Below are 16383 nucleotides of genomic sequence, written 5' to 3'. Positions count from 1 at the left end.
CAGTACAAATTTGCTGGGGCTTTCCAACTAGATGTAGCAGATAGGTCAAACCACACATCCTTTAAATTGGTATAACTTGCAAACGGGTTAGGTGGTTCTGAGACATTTGAAGCTGACCACCAAGTTGTATTCTTTGTATCATGATCATAAGCTTTTTGCCCTAGACAAGTCAATTCTCCTACAGATGTATTAAACATTTTTCCTTTCCTTGCTATGCAAACATAACCTATAATGGAGGTCTTTAATCGCCACTCAGATTTACCTCTAACACTCATTTGATAATCAGCTTGAGAAGATGTTATCTGTTCAATTGTCTCAGAACCGGAATACATTACCTCCCTTGCTTCCCAGGGCCATTGGTCTCCCATATTAGTACCTCCACACACATAGCAGTTGGTTACATTAAGACTACCAGCAATACTCTCGGCTAGATCAATAAACAAGTTCTTAGCATTATGGGGGATCTTATTTTCTACACTCATCTCCTCGTAGAAAGAATGGAAAACTTGATGAGTTTGGGATGCTACAGGATCCAAACCTGTCCCATATATCTGAAACCCAAATAAGTTTCCGAACCTATCTATAAACTGTTCAGGATTATTAATAAGTATATGGACTGGGTTACACTCCATAGACTTACAATATGGTTTGGTAGGCAACTTAGTAACAATCATATCCTTATCTACTGTCTGTCCCCAAGTTGCCCACCCTACACAAGACCAATATGGACAATAATTATAATCCTTATTTGGGCATTTTGGATCTATATACTTGTTCTTCCTACTGGGGCAAATATACTTATCATTAGACCCATACGTTCTTTCCCATTTAAGATCCCCACATACATTCCATGGTTTTCTACCACTTGATATCGCCTTACATGCATCAAATAGCAGAACACCCGAAGAATGTACGGTTTCTAGTATTGTCTTATTTATTAGGGTCCCCTGTGAGTCTCCATTCCGAAGGGTCAACCAAATTGTACGGGGTTGATACTCTGGACTAAAACACTTAGGTTCTCCTATTCCTAAATGGCATACACTATAATCTATACCTAAGTATCTACACCTAGATACATATCCTTTACACTCATATTGTGAATGCCAAATAAGGGTCTGTGAAATATGATTACCTGTTTTAGTAGTCTTAATGCAAACCTCACAGCCAGGTGTGTCGGTACCTCTACCTTCCTGAATAATTAAAAACACAAATATGCACATTATCAAATACATTTCTCCTGACATCCTTGTCCTAATTCTTTGTCCGTGCGAGCTTCCAGGATGTAAGGGCTGCAAGGAATGGAGTCCTTCAAGTCCTCTTTTCCCTTCACAGAGGTCCCTTCAAGACACTCTGGCTATGTAACGTGGGTAGGTGGTCAGGCTTTATTATGGCCGTCAAAACACCTACTTGCTGATCTCTTTAATTACGCTTGAAGTCCCAATATCTCCTCGTCACTCCGACTGAGTTGTGCGCTTTAACCGGATCTTGCAGGGATTCTCTGGATCTGGTGTAGCTTGCCAATAATCTACTGCTGCTGGTTTAACCCTGGAGTGATGAATCCACGGAGTCACTTCAGCCACCTTTATAGCTGTAGGGGTAGACAAAAGTAATCTATCTGTACCCATTTCTGTACCTCCTCCATAGTTTTACCCAACTCTACAACCTGCTGCCGGGTAATTCCTTCTCCCAACTGACTCAAATCACCCCTTAAGTTACCAAGTACAGGAGGTGGACGCCCATACATAATTTTAAAAGGTGAGAGACCCATCCTTCTGGTAGGTGTACTACGAATGCGCAACAGAGCTATTGGCAAAAGAACATTCCACTTAAGTTGAGTCTCTTGACACATCTTTGCCAATTGGTTCTTAATAGTTCTGTTCATCCTTTCCACTTTCCCAGAACTCTGAGGTCTATATGCCGTATGAAGTTTCCACTTAATACCGAGCATATGAGTCAGTTGTTGTAGGCACTGGTGAACAAAGGCTGGACCATTATCCGATCCTATAGGACATGGTAGTCCATATCGGGGTATTATTTCTCGCAACAGAAATCGCACAACTTCTCCTGCTTTCTCTGTACGAGTAGGACATGCTTCTACCCACCCTGAGTAGGTACACACAACTACTAGTAGGTAGCGATGTCCGCCGGATTTAGGCATTACCGTATAGTCTATTTGGAGATCGGACATAGGGAGTCCTCCCATATACTGGACTCCCGGTGGTTTCACTGGACCTTGCCTTGAGTTGTTCTTGGCACATATCACACATCTTCATACAATGGCTTGAGTCAAGTTGGACAATCTTGGTATGTAGAAATGCTTCCCAAGAGATTCTTCCATACTATCTCTTCCGGAATGTGTCCCGTTATGATAATTCTGGACAATTTCTACAGCTAGCGATGCTGGAATAACTATTCTTCCATCTTCTTACTGATACCAATTGTTCTCCAGGTACTTCCCAGCTTCAGTCTTTAACCACTCTTCTTCTTGAGCTGTATAAACTGGAGTCCATTGAGACAGAGGGGTCGGTATAAGAGCAGCTATACGTTCCACATACTCCTGTTTTCCTGATTCAGCGGCACGCTTGGCTGCATTATCTGCCATCCGATTTCCTTTTATTACATCACCATCACCTTTCAGATGCGCTCGACAATGATACCAACTTCTTTCGGTTCCCACACGGCTTCCAATAGTTGTAATATCTCAGCTGCGTACTTGATTTCTTTACCCTCTGAGTTCAGTAGTCCTCTTTCTTTATACAAGGCTCCGTGGGCATGAGTGGTTAAAAACGCATACTTGGAGTCCGTGTAGATGTTCACCCTCAAACCTTCAGCCAATTGTAACGCTCGTGTGAGTGCGATTAGTTCTGCCTTCTGTGCCGATGTTCCTTTTGACAATGGCCGAGCTTCTATCACCTTGTCTATGGTTGTCACTGCATATCCTGCATAGCGAATCCCTTCTTTCACATAACTACTGCCGTCCGTATAGTACTGGACATCAGGGTTCTGGATGGGAAAATCACGAAGGTCCGGTCTACTTGAGAACACTTCATCCATCACCTCCAGGCAATCATGTTGACTCTCAGTAGGTTGCGGCAAAAGGGTAGCTGGATTCAAGGTATTAACAGTCTCTAGATGCACTCTCGGGTTTTCACATAACATAGCTTGATACTTAGTAATGCGGCTATTACTAAACCAATGATTGCCTTTATAGTCTAGCAACGTCTGTACTGCGTGCGGGACTCGCAGGTAGAGTTCCTGACCCAGAGTGAGCTTATCAGCTTCGGCTACCAGCAGGGCGGCGGAAGCTACGGCTCTTAGACAAGGTGGAAGACCACTGGCCACTGCATCCAGTTGTTTGGACATATATGCAACAGGTCGTTGCCATGATCCCAAGTACTGTGTCAATACTCCCACAGACATTCTTCTTTGCTCGTGTACATATAAGTAGAATGGACGTGTATGATCAGGTAGACCTAATGCTGGGGCACTCATCAATGCCTTCTTCACATCTTCAAATGCCTTTTGCTGTTCGGGGGTCCACAGGAAGGGATCGTGTTCTGTACCTTTTATAGCCGCATAAAGAGGTTTCGCCAATATCGCATAACTGGGAATCCATATCCTACAGAAGCCTGCTGCCCCCAAGAACTCCCGCACTTGTCTTCTATTCTTGGGTATTGGTATTTGGCATACAGCTTCTTTTCTCTCTGGCCCCATTATCCTTTGACCTTCAGAGATATGGAATCCCAGATACTTGACAGTTGGCTGACACAACTGGGCTTTCTTCCTGGACACCTTGTATCCTGCCTTCCAAAGAATGTGTAGTAAATCATGTGTTGCTTGCTGACATATTTCTCTTGTAACTGCTGCTATCAACAAATCATCTACGTATTGTAATAGTACACACTCTCCTGGGATGGACTTGAAATCCAGTAAGTCTTGACTTAAAGCTGATCCAAATAGGGTAGGTGAATTTTTAAACCCTTGGGACAGTCTTGTCCAAGTCATCTGGCGTTTCGAGCCCGTTACAGCATTTTCCCATTGGAATGCAAAGATACACTGGCTTTCCGCAGCAATTCGAAGGCAAAAGAAGGCATCTTTGAGATCCAAAACTGTGAAGTAGGTAGCCCCGCCCGGAATTAAAGCAAGCAGGTTATATGGATTGGGCACAACTGGATGTATACTTACTACCGCATCATTGACTGCTCTCAAGTCCTGCACAGGGCGATACTCATCTGTACCGGGCTTTTGAACAGGCAACAATGGGGTGTTCCAGGGGGAAGTACAGAATTTTAGGATACCATACCTTATGAACTTATCCAAATAAGATTGTATATTCTTCTTGGCCTTTTGTGGAATGTGATATTGTCTTAAGTTCACTGGATAAACCCCAAGCTTTAGTTCGATACGAATTGGTGGGATATTGCGAGCAAGTCCTGGTGGGTTATTCTCTGCCCACACTCCTGGTATATTGAACAAGGATTCATCACTCTTAGGGTTTTGGCTAGTCAACACTGTATAAAGTCGCCACTCTTCTTCCTTTGGTACAGATATTGTCATTATACCTGAAGGTCCATTGAACTTCAAAGATGTTGTTCCGTTAGGCAGAAATGTTATCTGTGCTTGTAATTTCGACAACAAATCACGTCCTAGCAGTTGGACTGGACATTCAGGCATGTAAAGGAACTGGTGTTTTACTACGTGGCCTCCCAATGTACAGAGTCGACTTTTAAGAACCGGTTTAGCGGCACTCCTTCCAATTGCTCCTATTACGGTGATAGTTCTTCCTGAAGGAGGAGCGACTAGGTCAGTCACCACCGAATGTTCAGCACCAGTGTCAATCATGAAGGAACTCCTTTTTCCCCCTATTGCTACATCGACCATAGGCTCCGCTCGGCCAAGGGGGATGGAGCCCGGTCGGTATCAATAGTCCTCCATGACTGTGTCAGCCAAACCCACAAAGTCCCTATCCTCTCTCTCGCGGGGTCTCTGCGCTGCTGGGTAATATCTATCTCCACTAACACTTCCTCTATTATTCCCACTATTTCCTCCAGGACCTCCTCTTCCTCTCGCTCTGCCTCTATAATTGTTACTATACCCTGCCCTAGGTCTGTCTCTCTCATAGTGTTCCCTCCGTGGACACTCACTTCTCCAATGCCCTTCTTCCCTGCAGTACGCGCATTGGTTCCTACTCAAAGGCTCCCCATTCCACTTATTCTCGCCTTTATCCTTTCCCCTATACGCTTCCTTTTCCCTTCTATCTACGCCTGCGATAGCTACCGCTAGCATATCTGCTTTCCTACGCATCTTTCGCTCTTCTGCCTTCTTCGTCTCTGTCTCCCTATTCATATAAACCTTGTTTGCTATCTCCATTAGTTGGGTTATAGACATCCCTACGAACCCTTCTAACTTCTGTAGCTTGCGCTTTATATCTCCGTAGGCTTGGCTGACAAAGGCAGAGTTAACCATCCGGGAATTCTCAGGAGCCTCTGGATTAAAGGGGGTATACAACCGGTATGCCTCCAATAACTGGTCATAAAAGGCACTGGGCGATTCATCACATTTCTGCAATACCTCAGCCGTCTTAGACATATTAATCGCCTTTTCCCCCCCGGCTTTCATGCCAGCAATAATAGTGTCCCTGTATGCTTTTAAATGGGCCATATCTGCGCCATTGACATTCCACTCCGGATCAGTATTTGGATAATGGGCTGCGGCCCATGCTGCCGGGTTGGCCTGGTTTTGTGTACAGGCCACTTCTTCCAGCGCTTTAATTGCCGCTTGGTTTATCCGTGTCCTTTCCTCGTTGTTAAACAATGTCATAAGCAATTGCTGGCAATCAGCCTGTAACGGACCGTTTCACTTACAAGAGGATAAAACCCAGTTTAGGCGATAATCCCCTTTACAGATGCACAGGCAGCTACTGCAAACACCATTCTCCCGACTGGAACCACACGAACACTGGAACAGCTGAACAAGAAAAGCAGACATCGGCTTACACTCTTGGCAGTCAGCATACAATCCCATTCCCCCAAAGACCGAGACGACACATCGCTTTGAGGGTTAAGCAAGACTCTAGACTGGGACACCCAGTCTGGCTTTTATTTCCAACTCACACATACAGGCCACACCCAGGGGGAGGCATAAAAGAACCAATGACATAGATGTTACCTCCCACACATCCCCTCCCCTTAGTGTGACACATAATCCCATTATGCATACAGAGTAAAATATACTTTTACACAACTTTCATAACTTTAAAACCATACATCACATTCACATAAAAATACATATCCACAATCAATCCATTCAGGGGAACAACATATTAAAAAATGGCATGAATCCGACCAGGGGTTTAAAAGTTACTAAAAGTATCTTTTGGGCCTGGGCTTGCAGCATGGCACAATCTGGCTCAAACAGAAGTAAAACATCCCCCACAATGCATTCCGGCTTCCTCCCTTCTGCCCTGGAGATAATTGGAGAAGTAATTCAATTATCTAGGACTAGAGTCAGACTCCATTAACCACATGGTTGCAAAAAGACAGTAAAAGACATAAAATTACATACTGATACATTTAACACATAAAACACACATTTCTACATATCCCCAGTTTAACTGAACACATAAATACCTACATAATATTTAAGACAGTATTACTGTGATATGTTACAAAGTCTTAAAGGGACATTAGTCCCAAAAGTCCCAATATGTCCATCGCTGATTTTAAAGGGCCAGTAGCAGCAATATAAATTATTACATGCCCAAATATAGTGTTTATAGAGCAATATGTCCATGGGCCGTAGTCGCAGGGCAGGAGGCTAGCAGCCAGGCCTCTCCAGTTCACAGTGGCGAAGCTGGTTTCGCCACATTTCTCCCCTTTGCCAATTAGACTAACAGGGTACCTGACTTTCTGCCGGTCAGTGCCCTGGTTAGTCCAGCAACCCACCCACGAAACAGAAATAACAGAGCAGCCCACCCACACTAACCGGTTACTACATCTGGGTGAGGAAGGATTTTGTCCAAGTTCTGGTGTTTCACCACTGCTGGGTGGGAGACGGGTAGGCTGCCTTGGTGGGTTGCTGAGGGGGCAGAGACCAGCGGTACTCTGTCCTGTTGCCAGCACTACCACGGGAGTAGTCTGGTGGGCGCCTGGTTGCTGGAGACTGGCTGTCTCCCCTTTAGGTGCACAGCTCGACTGCCGGAGGGGGAGACCGACTGTCTCCCCTTTGGATCCATCACACTGAGGCTGGGGAACAGGACCGACCGTCCCTATCCCTTGTGCTGTAAGTGCAGAGACTACGGTCCCATCTGCACCGTTGTGGGGCTTAACATCTCCCCTTGGTGGGTTAGGTTGCCGTGGGAGAGAGGGTGTAACAAGTTCCTCTCTCTGGATGGCAAACTGCCGCTGGGGAGAAAGGATGGCACCTTCTGCTCCCTGGGGTACACACTGCCGCTGGGGAGGAAGGATTGCACCTTCTGCTCCCTGAGGTACACACTGCCGCTGGGGAGGGAGGACGCTGCTCTCCTCTCCCTTCACCTCACACTGCCTTCCTGGCACATCACTTTGTTGCTGGGGGGCAGGAACAACAACCTCTGCCCCCTGTAACTCAGCCTGCCGCTGGGGAGGATGGACGACACCATCAGCTCCCGGAGACACACACTGCCGCTGGGGAGGAAGGACTGCACCTTCTGCTCCCTGGGGCACACACTGCCGCTGGGGAGGGAGGACGCTGCTCTCCTCTCCCTTCCCTTCACACTGCCTTCTTGGCATATCACTTTGCTGCTGGGGGGCAGGAACAACAACCTCTGCCCCCTGTAACTCAGCCTGCCGCTGGGGAGGATGGACGACACCATCAGCTCCCTGGGTTACACACTGCCGCTGGGGATCTGGGCCGACTGCCCAGCATCCCTGTAGGGCCGGTAGAGAGACCTCGGTCCCATCTCCACCTGCCTGTTGTGGTTCCTCACAGGACCAATCTATGAGGACCCCTACTTCGGGTTCTTCCTGCCGCCTCGGGGGGGGGCGGCTAACCTCCTCGGATGCAGCCTCTACTCTGCTGCTGTACCACTCTTCCTGCTCATCATACTCTTCGTCCATCTTTGAGTTTTGCTCAGCCATGACCTGGTTCCAGATCCCCTGGAATGTGTCCATGGATATATAACCCCCATACTGGGCCACTTGCTGCCTCACCTTGGCCATAAAATCATCTTCAGCGTCAGAGCCTTCCATACTTGTCTGCTCCAAGTCGCTGGATACCTCTGCTGCCAGGGGCGCTGCACGAATGCTAACGTTGCCCTCAATTTGTAACTCCAAGGAATTGGTGTTCTGTAGCTGTCCTTCTGGCTGTGGGAACAATCCCGCAGCTTGTTGGTTCCTCTGCGTCGTTCGCAGCATGAGGTACGCCTGTACATCGTTGTAGACCCGGTCTGCCATCCGCTCCGCTCGGGCTGGTGAGAATAGAGCCATCCTGCTCCTATATTCCCTGGCAAACTCGGATTCCTCCTCCTCCCTCGGAGGTGCTGCAGCAGCTGCGACTCTGTCTCCTTCCATTTTCCTGATTTCCTTTGTAGATAGGGTCGCTGTACGGATACTAGCGTTGCCCTCAATTTGTAATCCAGAAATGGTGTTGTATGTAGCTGTCCCTCTGGTTGTAGGAACGATCCCACCGCTGCCACCAATTGTAACGGACCGTTTCACTTACAAGAGGATAAAACCCAGTTTAGGCGATAATCCCCTTTACAGATGCACAGGCAGCTACTGCAAACACCATTCTCCCGACTGGAACCACACGAACACTGGAACAGCTGAACAAGAAAAGCAGACATCGGCTTACACTCTTGGCAGTCAGCATACAATCCCATTCCCCCAAAGACCGAGACGACACATCGCTTTGAGGGTTAAGCAAGACTCTAGACTGGGACACCCAGTCTGGCTTTTATTTCCAACTCACACATACAGGCCACACCCAGGGGGAGGCATAAAAGAACCAATGACATAGATGTTACCTCCCACACATCCCCTCCCCTTAGTGTGACACATAATCCCATTATGCATACAGAGTAAAATATACTTTTACACAACTTTCATAACTTTAAAACCATACATCACATTCACATAAAAATACATATCCACAATCAATCCATTCAGGGGAACAACATATTAAAAAATGGCATGAATCCGACCAGGGGTTTAAAAGTTACTAAAAGTATCTTTTGGGCCTGGGCTTGCAGCATGGCACAATCTGGCTCAAACAGAAGTAAAACATCCCCCACAATGCATTCCGGCTTCCTCCCTTCTGCCCTGGAGATAATTGGAGAAGTAATTCAATTATCTAGGACTAGAGTCAGACTCCATTAACCACATGGTTGCAAAAAGACAGTAAAAGACATAAAATTACATACTGATACATTTAACACATAAAACACACATTTCTACATATCCCCAGTTTAACTGAACACATAAATACCTACATAATATTTAAGACAGTATTACTGTGATATGTTACAAAGTCTTAAAGGGACATTAGTCCCAAAAGTCCCAATATGTCCATCGCTGATTTTAAAGGGCCAGTAGCAGCAATATAAATTATTACATGCCCAAATATAGTGTTTATAGAGCAATATGTCCATGGGCCGTAGTCGCAGGGCAGGAGGCTAGCAGCCAGGCCTCTCCAGTTCACAGTGGCGAAGCTGGTTTCGCCACACAGCCCAAGTGGGATTATGTGTCTGGACTATGGAGGTAAACAAATCCGTCATGGCTTGAGGTTTATCGGTGTATGAGGAGTTATGGGTCTTCCAGTTAAATAGATCAGTAGTAGTGAAGGGAACATAGACGAATACAGGATCAGCGTGTTGTATCTGGCCGTCACCATTAATGTGTGTCGGGCCTGGTGTCAGTCGGAGAGGCATTTGATAGTGTCAGGGTTGGAGGGTACCGGTCAGTTGTCGGGTTAGTATGGGGCTTCGTTTAGAAACGTCAGTTAGGGGTTCCGGTCGAGGGGTAGTAAGACGAGGGGAAGGGGACGCTTTACTGAGGGGGAGGTCAGTGAGTAAAATATTCCGGGCCGGGCTAGGAGGAGCCTGACCAGGAACTAGAAATGGCGCCAAATCTGGGTAGGTGGAGTTAACAGAGGTAGGTACCGGAAGGGGAGGGTTTAAAACAAGTGGGCTGGGCTCTGAGCTAGAGGAGGGGGTAGGTGGGGACAACGGGGCAAGGGGAGTAGCATTACCAACAGCACCTCCTCTTCCTCTTCCTGTGGAGGAGGAGTAAGGGGGCGGCATGGGGATCTCAGACTCAGGAGGCGTGTCCAAAATGGGCGTAATTACGGCCTTAGTGGACTAGCGAGTTCTGGCCACCATGAGGCGACATTGTTCCTCGTGGCATACCCGGATCCATTTTGGCAAGTCATTTACGGCCTGCTTCCAACAATCAATATACGGAAACTGGCCGTAAAGTTCAGGCCTACCTGATACAGCCACGTGTACACGCTGTACCAGATTAGGATCCAAACTGCCACGTGGTGGCCATGCAGCAACCAAAGTAGGCCATTCCCTACTACATAAAGTAGTCAGGCGTGTTGGAGACATCTTTACCCCATAATGATACACATTGTATCCCTTTTTAAAGTTTTTCAACATACATCCTAAGGGATCCATAACCGTTGAATCTGACGCACCCATACTTAACAATGAAGCGTCGTCTCCAACAGAAACTAAACAAACACACTTCCAACGGTCACACCCGTTCCCTCGGCAACAGCACCACGTGGTACAGTTACTAAGCGAAACGCACACAACAAAACACTCAGGGAATTCCCGTGCACACACAGCTGTTACACCAGTCACTAAATAACTAATACTGTGCCTTTTGGCGAAACTATACAGTCACCCACGCTATAATTCCCTATATCTGAATTACCCGTCTATAACACACCCCAGTAACATCGTCTTTACAAACAGTAGTTGTAGTACGGTTAGCATTGATTAGAGTACAATTTAAAGTCACAGTTCCATTAGTAGTGGTTATGGTGTTAAACATACAACATAGACGACAGTTGTTAGTAGTTATTTACCATATCATTAATTATACATGGTTATGGTACCGTGCGCTATAATACAGTTACACACTATTCACACTCTCGCTAGACGGCAGAGCTCACGCTATCTAGCAAGATATACACGCTACTACAACAATCTTTAACACATTTACAATTCCCAACTAATCTATTGGCCAGTACCTCGATGGACTACCTAAAACTATTTACATCCGTTTTGGTTAGCCACGCTGCCCAAGCACCACATATAGCGAACTAGAGGGCGGAATTTACAACAGCACCCTCTTAGTCTATATACTCTATCAAAAGTCTAGTGGGTTCCAAATTTACACGCCTTTCCACTTAGCCAAGATAGGTTGAGATCTAGCGGACCGAATCTACACAGACGCCGCTTAGTCTCCCGGTCCCTCCGACCTAGCGAACGTAATATACACCCTAGAACGCTAGTCTAGACAAGACACCGGTGTCCGGCTTGGGCTATTTACACAGAACCCAGCCTGACTCCAAACCAAAATTAAACGGGCGGACTACAGGGCGTTTAATTGAGCGGTGCGCCTTCGCTCCTTCCCTCCACTGGAGGGGGCAGATTCCATACACAAATAACCCCTTATGGGCCTACCGCACAATCGGTATCCAGTACCCCTAGTGGGTCCACCGTCTAAAACAGTAGTCGTCTTACCTCCTCGTTCCTGAACCTGAGTTCACACTCATCGACGGGGACACCCCAGCACTTACTACGTAGAGGCCGATGATCTTCTGGACAACAGACCAGTGGCGCCGAGACGAAGGGAGGTCCACGCAGAAGTTCAGGGGTGCAGCCGTAGAGAGCGTGGGCAAAGATAGACCGTCTCACGCCTCTTCTTCTCAGCTACCGTTGAACGATGAGCTTCCCGGCCAATGCACCAAATGATACCGGAGAAACTGACGGAAGCCGAGCACAGAGAGATGGACACAGGTTTCTTCAGGAAGGAAGAGATTCTTTATTCGATTCACCGACCGGGACTCAGAGGGACTAATGTCACCAAAATATAACAAGATCTGAGCCCCGAACAATAGTGTAGGTCCCTTATATAGGTATATAACTCCACCCATAATCAGCTCCACCCACACATACTCTTACCCAATCAACCGAACAAAGACTAACTTCCTGTTTGACCAGCACAATGGAGGAGGGGAATACTGTATTCTTGCACATGCTCCGTACACTACTGATTGTATCTTAGCCACGTGCAACCAACCGACCGATACATCAGTATATGCACGTGCACATACCACGTGGCAATCTCGGCCTACTAAATTTATTTTTTACCGAGATTCCACCACATTCCCCCCTTTGATGCTTCTGATATTTCACAATTCCAGATGCATCACTTAACCATAGTTTGCTTACACCTCAAGTTGCCATGAACCAGACCAGACCCTGCGACTCCCTAAAGATACGAATCCCTCAACATTCCTCTTCCTGTACTAGTTCTCCTTGATTTAGAGCCTCATACCTATATATAGCCATTATCTGTGCAGCAGCCTTTCTCTCTGCTATATTCTCTATAATGCTATGCACAGACCTAACTACCAAAGGAATCAGACATGGTAGGAGAAGGCACAGCATCAAGATTAGCATGACTCCACCTACCAATGCCTTGAGTCCTCCAAACTGCTCATACCAATTTGAGTCCTCCAAACTGCTCATCACCAATTACCAAACCAACTACTTGGATTATGCGCTAGTTTAACCATATGGCTAGTAAGCTCAGCTATTCCTTGCCCTTCATCATCTATCCGTACACTACTGATTGTATCTTAGCCACGTGCAACCGACCAATACAGTATATGCACGTGCACATACCACGTGGCAATCTCGGCCTACTAAATTTATTTTTACCGAGATTCCACCACATATACATGTCACGGTTCTCGCCGCGACATCCAGTCTGCCAGACGAGGTCACCCCAGAAGTGCTCAGCAGGGGATTTGAACCCTGGACTTTGGCTTTGTGTATCTTGCTCTTTTGCCACTGTGCTATCCAGCCATTCATAGTATTGCCTTAATAGGTGTCCTTGCCTTGTTCCAGCACTGGGAGCTGAACCTACCCGTGGCTACTCTAGCACACCTGTATGCTATATTAATTGGCTGGATATAAAAGCCTGTCACACCCTGGGAGGGGTGTCAGTTCATTGACTCTGGTTCCCTTGTTTGGTTCCTGTTTCTCCGTACCTGCGTTCCAGTGTTTCCTGTCTAATTCCGGCTTCTGACCTTGGCTTTCCTCCTGGACTACTCTGATCTCTGGCTTCCCTGATTTTGGCTTCCCTTGACTACGCTTCTGCTAATCCCTACTGTACAGCGTCTTGGAGCACTTTTCCAGGAAAGCCCCCGTGCACAGACTCACAGGCCAGGTGGCGTCTTACCTGGTCACCCTGGTCTGTGTCTACTTTGCAAGGGTGAGCGTATAACTCTGCGAGCTGGACTCCCGATCAGGTAAGACTCATTACAGATGAACTGACCAATGGAGTCCGCAGAGTTATACAAATGACTCACCTCCCTGGCCGAGCAAGTCTCCAACCTGTCCCAGAATGTTATGGATTTGCAGAGACGTTCATTGGCATTTAAAGGAGCAACACTTCCATTCCCGGAACATGTATACCCAGAACCGTATGTCATTATGCCTGACAGGTTCGACGTTCCTGTTCAGCTTTTCCGATGTTCAAGACGGATTGTGAGCTACTATTTGCCCTGAAATCTAGAACCTACGCCACGACTTTATCAAAGTTCGCTCCGCTATTAACCTATGTACCGGGCGGATTAAGGCGTGGGCACACCAGAAGCTGCAGGAGAGAAGTACTGTCTTGGACTCCTGGGAGTTGTTTATGTCCGCAATGGATTCTCAGTGTTTTACAGCAAGAAAAGCAACTTCCAAGCCTACTTCAGGTTCTCGCAGAACCCGATTGCCTAGAGAAGAGGAATTATTTAGTGAATACAAAAATCCCATCATGTTGCAGCATGAACCCACTTTCAGGGACCCGCCTTGTAACCCTGCTTATACTCGAGCTAGCCGTGAAAATTCAGTCGACATGGAGGAACCCATGGAGATTGGTTTCACCAGAACTAGATTGCCCCCTAAGGAAAAAGGCCGCAGGAGAGCCCATGGTCTATGTCTATACTGTGGGAAAAGAGGGCATTTCATATCTCTTTGCCCAACTCGTCCACATAGGCCAAGATCCCTTCTGTCTGGTGCCATATGGACTTACCCTTTCATCTCGGCAAGACAGCCTGGACACTGCCAGCCCTGTCCCCGTTCTGTGACACAAAAGGGTACTCAGACTATGGCAAATGTCACAATCAGTAATCCTGATGAGTCTGCACCACCCCTAGAAGACTCTCCTGTACAAACTGGCACCATCACCACTTCCCTGCCCAAAGGAGAACTACCTGGTGATGCATCTAAGGAAAAAAGTACAGAGAGAAAGACTCCTGGGATCAAGGTACTTACCGCCTGCTCCAAGTCCATGAATGACCTTGGCCTCTCCCCTTTAGTACCCAAAACTGGTACCATAAAATCCCAGGATGTAAAGGGATACCTTAATTATAAAGACTATCTTAGTGATACTGAGACCGAAGATGAGGAGTACCATTTCCAAGAAGAGCCTGTTCACGCCCGGAGGGCGTTCTTGACGGGAGGGTACTGTCACAGTTCTCGCCGCAACATCCAGTCTGCCAGATGAGGTCACCCCAGTAGTGCCCAGCAGGGGATTTGAACCCTGGACTTTGGCTTTGTGTATCTTGCTCTTTTGCCACTGTGCTATCCAGCCATTCATAGTATTGCCTTAATAGGTGTCCTTGCCTTGTTCCAGCACTGGGAGCTAAACTTACCCGTGGCTACTCTAGCACACCTGTATGCCATATTAATTGGCTGGATATAAAAGCCTGTCACACCCTGGGAGGGGTGTCAGTTCATTGACTCTGGTTCCCTTGTTTGGTTCCTGTTTCTCCGTACCTGCGTTCCAGTGTTTCCTGTCTAATTCCGGCTTCTGACCTTGGCTTTCCTCCTGGACTACTCTGATCTCTAGCTTCCCTGATTTTGGCTTCCCTTGACTACGCTTCTGCTAATCCCTACTGTACAGCGTCTTGGAGCACTTTTCCAGGAAAGCCCCCATGCACAGACTCACAGGCCAGGTGGCGTCTTACCTGGTCACCCTGGTCTGTGTCTACTTTGCAAGGGTGAGCGTATAACTCTGCGAGCTGGACTCCCGATCAGGTAAGACTCATTACAATACAGTACATGTTATGGAACTTAAACTAGCTCTAAGTTAAATTGCTTGCAGTGGTACAATCGCCACCGATGGATATAATTTTTGGGGTGAATATCTCGATGTGCAGGTGGGTATATGAAAGAAGAATAACATATCCAATAGTGCTTACTGTAAACTTAAATATGTGATGCAATACAAAAATTTATTATACTCACATTTGATAGAGCGTTAAGTCACTCAAATATCTGCGCATGGGTGGTATAATCACCACCGAATATGATGGTAAATAGTTGTTCAGATCTGAAGTTGGGTATGCCAGGAACAAATAAAATTGTAATATTGCATAAAAAGTGTTATAAATGGTCTATCATAACAAAGTGAATTAAAACCAAATATATGTTAATGATTAAAAGAAATAAAACATAAATGTTACAATATTACACAACGCATTTCACAAGTTTTTTTTTTTTTTTCAATCCATGTTATATTTTGGGGTACAGTCAATGTTGCTGAGCTTGGGCCGGGCCAGAAGATCAACTGGTGCAGGACTCCAAATTACAAACTCTACAACAAGAGTTAATCACCCCCTGGATCCCTCTTCCCCTCTCCTATCCTCCACAATGTTGAGCGCTCTATCTCAGGCCCGAAAACTATTCCATGAGCTTGGGGTAGTCACAACACACGCTCAGCAGGAGCAGGCATCAATTTCATGGAACTCCAAGTCGGCTTGGACTCACATGGCTGACCGGTAAAAGTAACGGCTAGTATTACTTCTTGGATTTAACACCTAAAAGAGCGCTTTTTGGAGGGGAGATAGAGGAGAGGGACGATACCGATCGCTACCTAAGAGCCCCTTCTCTACACTAGAAACCAGCAATTTCAGTGATCATCAGCACCTAGCCGCGGCAGTCTGGAACTCCACTCCGGATTGAGATGTAGCCTCTACCGGTCAAACTTAATTTGACGATATTTAAGCTAGGCACATCCGATCCAGGCCCATTTTTAAAAAACACTTTAAGTGGGTAAACAACACCTGCATGGGGATGTATAAATTGTATATGAAAGATATGATTAGGTAGTTTTT

The sequence above is a fragment of the Pelobates fuscus genome, chromosome 9 (genome assembly GCF_036172605.1).
Source record: "Pelobates fuscus isolate aPelFus1 chromosome 9, aPelFus1.pri, whole genome shotgun sequence".
Taxonomy (NCBI): domain Eukaryota; kingdom Metazoa; phylum Chordata; class Amphibia; order Anura; family Pelobatidae; genus Pelobates; species Pelobates fuscus.
This window is presented reverse-complemented; position numbering follows the sequence as displayed.